Source organism: Colobus angolensis, unplaced genomic scaffold, assembly GCF_000951035.1.
Source record: "Colobus angolensis palliatus isolate OR3802 unplaced genomic scaffold, Cang.pa_1.0 Scaffold454, whole genome shotgun sequence".
Taxonomy (NCBI): domain Eukaryota; kingdom Metazoa; phylum Chordata; class Mammalia; order Primates; family Cercopithecidae; genus Colobus; species Colobus angolensis.
In genome coordinates, this window is record NW_012117977.1 from 1427005 (window position 1) to 1431508 (window position 4504).

General features: G+C 42.0%; 1 pseudogene; it reads left to right on the top strand.

Moving 5' to 3' along the window:
- The first annotated feature begins 2021 nt into the window (after window positions 1–2021).
- LOC105523220 lies at window positions 2022–4294 on the top strand (annotated as a pseudogene).
- Window positions 4295–4504: the final 210 nt, after the last annotated feature.

Here is a 4504-nt window from a genome sequence, read left to right on the forward strand (position 1 = left end):
TGCCAGACAAATCAAAGTCCTTTATATGTTATTTGCTTTTATTTCTCTTGCTGCTTTTAGGATCTTGTCTTTGTCCTTGACCTCTGAGAGCTTAATATATATTTTGGTGTAGTCCTATTTGGGTTTAATCTGCTTGGTAATCTTTGACTTTCCTGTATCTGGATATTTATATGTTTCTCTAGGTTTGGGAAGTTTTCTGTTATTTCTTTGAATAAGCTATTGACCCCCTTTTCTTTCTCAATTTCCTCGTGAGGGCCAATGACTCAGATTTGCTCTTTTGAAGTTATTTTCTAGTTCTTGTAGGTATTCTTCATTCCTTTTCCTTCCTTTTTCTTTTTTTCTTCTCTGACTGTGTATTTTCAAATAGACTATCTTTGAGCTCACTCTTTCTTTCTTCTGCTTGATCAGTTCTGCTGTTGATACCTCTGTGATGAGTTTTTCAGTTCAGCCAATGTATTTCTCAGTTCCAGGTATCTGTTTGATTTTTTCTTATCATTTCCATTTCTTCATTAAATTTCTCTGATACATTTCTAAATTGTGTTTCTGTATTAACTTGGAGATTGCTGAGTATCTTCAAAACTGCTATTTTGAATTCTTGATCTGACTCCTGTCACTTTGCTATCTGAGAGCTCACATGTTGCTCTCTCATTGGGGTTGATCACTGGTTCCTTGCTTTGTCCATTTGGGGAGGTCATCGTTCACTGTTTGCTGTTATTTCTTATGTATGTGGATCTATGTCTTCGCATTAAAGAATTGGTTACTTTTTCAAGTCTTTCCTGTCTGAGTTGGTTTGTGCGTTTAGAGGTTCTGTGCGATTTGCCCGTTGATTTCCTTAGCCCTAGATTGCTGCCTTCTTTTGAGCACTAGATGGCGCCCTAAGCACAGGTTTTCTGTAGCTCTCCAAGTGCTGCCCATTGCAGATAAGGGGAGATTTCAAAGGGGACTCCTCAGCTGTGTAGGGAAGCTGGCTATGGCTTCATGCCCAGAGGTTCCCTGCAGGGTGCCTCCTACAGTGTGGTGCTGCTAAACCACCTCTCTAATTTGGTGTCCCCTTTTTCTATAGTGGAGAGCAGACTCCGAGTTTCTAGTGCTGGGCCATGCAGCCCCACCTCCAAGGTTTGTCTCCACCTGTCCTTAGGTGGAGGCACTTGTGATGCTTCCTGTGAGTTGAGGCAGGAACAGCTTTCTTGCATAGGAACCCAAGATGATGGGGAAGCTAACTGTCTACCTTGATCTCACTTTTTCCAATGTAGAAACCATGAGTCTTGGAGGATTTTTCCATGTGGTGTCTAGTAGTTTGGGGGAGGGGCATTGTGGATAGAGAAGTCCATTTCTCTCACTTTCAGCTCATAGTTTTTCACTTCTCTGTGGCCTCAGGGATTGTCACAGCTTTGGTTTTGAGTTCTGGTGATAAATGTGGCACTGGATAGTTGTTTTTGGTTTTCAGTGAGCAGGGGAAGTGAATCCAGATTGCTTCTACTCCGTCTTTCATGACATTACTCCCCAACTCTGAAGTTTTGAGAATGAGTGACTGAAGAATTGTAATGCCATTATCCAAGCTAGGGGACATGGAACATGTCATGGTAAATAAATAGGTCAGGTTGCACTTGTTGAATTTGAGAGTCATCTGCAACTAAATGGACTATAAGAATCTTGACCTTGGCATTCAGGAGAGAGAGCTGAGATAAAAGCATAGATCTATAAATCATGAGTGTGAAGGGATGGTGGTTGAATCCTTTAGAGTGCAGGGGATCATAAAGGTAGAGAGGGTGGAGTGAGAATTCAAAAGTGCCAAGAACCGGACTTTGAGCAACCAACTCCTACACCTTGAGGATTGGGTAGAAGAGAAGTGAGCATACTAAGACAGGGAGCAGCAGTTGGAGAGATAGGAGAAAATTCCGAAGAGTGCTGGTCATAGAAACCGAGGGAAGAGAGACATTCAGAAAAGAGAAAGTAGCTTTTTTGCAATGGGTTTGCCACCAGAACATAGGTTGTCTTGAAAACCACCCCTAAAAACCAAAATGGGAAAGGAAAAGACTCATATCAATATTGTCATCATTGGACATGTAGATTCAGGCAAGTCCACTACTACTGGCCATCTGATCTACAAATGCAGTGGCATCAACAAAAGAACCACTGAAAAATTGAGAAGAAGGTTGCTAAGATAGGAAAGGCTCCTTCAAGTATGCCTGGGTCTTGGATAAACTGAAAGCTGAATGGTATCACCACTGATATTTCCCTGTGGAAATTTGAGACCAGTAAGTACTACAAGATTATCATTGATGCCCCAGGATACAGAGTCTTCATCAAAAACACAATTACGGGCCGAGCACAGTGGCTCACGCCTGTAATCTGGCACTCTGGGAGGCCGAGGTAGGCAGATCACTTGAGGTCAAGAGTTCAAGATCAGCCTGGCCAACATGGTGAAACCCCATCTTTACTGAAAATACAAAAATTAGCTGGGCGTGGTGGCATGCATCTGTAATCCCAGCTACTCGGGAGGTTGAGGCAGGAGAATCACTGGAACCCAGGAGGTGGAGATTGTAGTGAGCCGAGATCATACCACTGTACTCTGGCCTGGGGAACAGAGCATGACCCTGCCTCAAAAACAAACAAACAAACAAAACAAAACAAAACAAAAAAAGACTACAGGCACATCTCAAGCTGACTGTGCTCTCTTGATAATTGCTGCTGGTGTTGGTGAATTTGAAGTTGGTATCTCCAAGAATGGGCAGACCCATAAGCATGCCCTTCTGGCTTACACACTGGCTGTGAAACAACTACTTGTAGGTGTTAACAAAATGGATTCCACTTAGTCACCCTACCACCAGATGAGATACAAGGAAATCAGCACTTACATTAAGAAAATTGGCTACAACCCTGACACAGTAGCATTTGTGCCAATTTCTGGTTGGCATGGTGACAACATGCTGGAGCCAAGTGCTAACATGCCTTGGTTCTAGAAATGGAAAGTCACCTATAAAGATAGCAATGCCAGTGGAACCATGCTGCTTGAAGCTCTGGACTTTATTCTACCATCAGGTCATCCAACTTATGAGCCCTTGTGTCTGTATCTCCAGGATGTCTACAAGATCGTTGGTATTGGTACTGTACCTGTGGGCCGAGAAGAGACTGGTGTTCTCAAACCTGGCATGGTGGTCAACTTTGCTCCAGTCAGTGTTAGAATTGAAGTAAAGTCTTTTGAAATGCACCATGAAGCTTTGAGTGAATCTCTTCCTGGGGACAATGTGGGCCTCAATGTGAACAAAGTGTTTGCCCACTTAATAAAATTGGATATAAAGAACAAGAAGGCTAAGTTGTTATAAACGTCAGTTAGCATGCCTTACAGTTCTTGGTGGCTTAGATCACCACTTTATATTTCAAAGTATCTGAATAAAGACAGCTTCACAGTTGCTCCCAAGTCTTCATATCTGAAAGAATCCTTTTACAAATCTGAAATGGAACAATTTGATATTTATTACAGAATCATCGTGGTCTTGAAAGAAATCAGTGATTTACATTTCTAACCATATTTCCAAAGAGAATGTCTTTTTTATGAAATGGGGGAATGTAAGAGGTACATAGATTATTTACAACTGTCTCTGTCAAGCATTTGCTCTTTATTTGTGTCCATTGCTGGATTCAACACTATATTGGCATATCCATACTTAATTTTTTTGTTGTTGCTGTTGTTGTTCTGATTAAAACCATGCATTACGTTCTTTCTAAGAAAAAAAAAAAAAAAGAATGTGTCTGCCAAAGATGTTCATCATGGCAGTGTTGCTGGTGACAGCAAAAATGACCCACCAATGGAAGCATCTGGGTTCACTACTCAGGTGATTATCCTGAACCATCTAGGCCAAATCAGTGCTGGCTATGCCCTGTACTAGATTGTCACACATCTCACATTCCTTGCAAGTGTTCTGAGCTGAAAGAAAAGATGACCATTCTGATAAGAAGCTAGAATATGGCCCTAAATTATTGAAATCCGATGATGCTGCCATGATTGATGTAGTTCCTAGCAAGACCATGTGTGTTAAGAGCTTCTCTGAATATTCTGACTATCTGACTATTCTTCTCTGGGTCATTTTGCAGGGAAATATACCTTTATACCAAGTATAGAGCCAAGTATGAACTTATACAACAGGTTATATAGGTTATGTAACAAGTGGAGGTGTGCACCTGCATGCCAAACTCACTGAGACAGACAGTTGCCATGGGTGCAGAGGACAAGAAGGTGGCTAGAGTTGGCAAGGTCACCAAGTCTGTCCAGAAAGCTCGGAAGGCTAAATGAATATTATCCCTAAAACATGCCACCCCAGTCTTTTTTGTTGTTTTTGTTTGTTTTTTGTTTTTTTGGGGTTTTTTTGTTTGTTTTGAGACAGGTTCTCACTCTGTTGCCCTGGCTGGAGCGCAGTGGCACGATCTCTGCTCACTGCAACCTCTGCCTCCTGGGTTCAAGCAATCCTCCTGCCTTAGACTACCGAGTAGCTGGGACTACAGG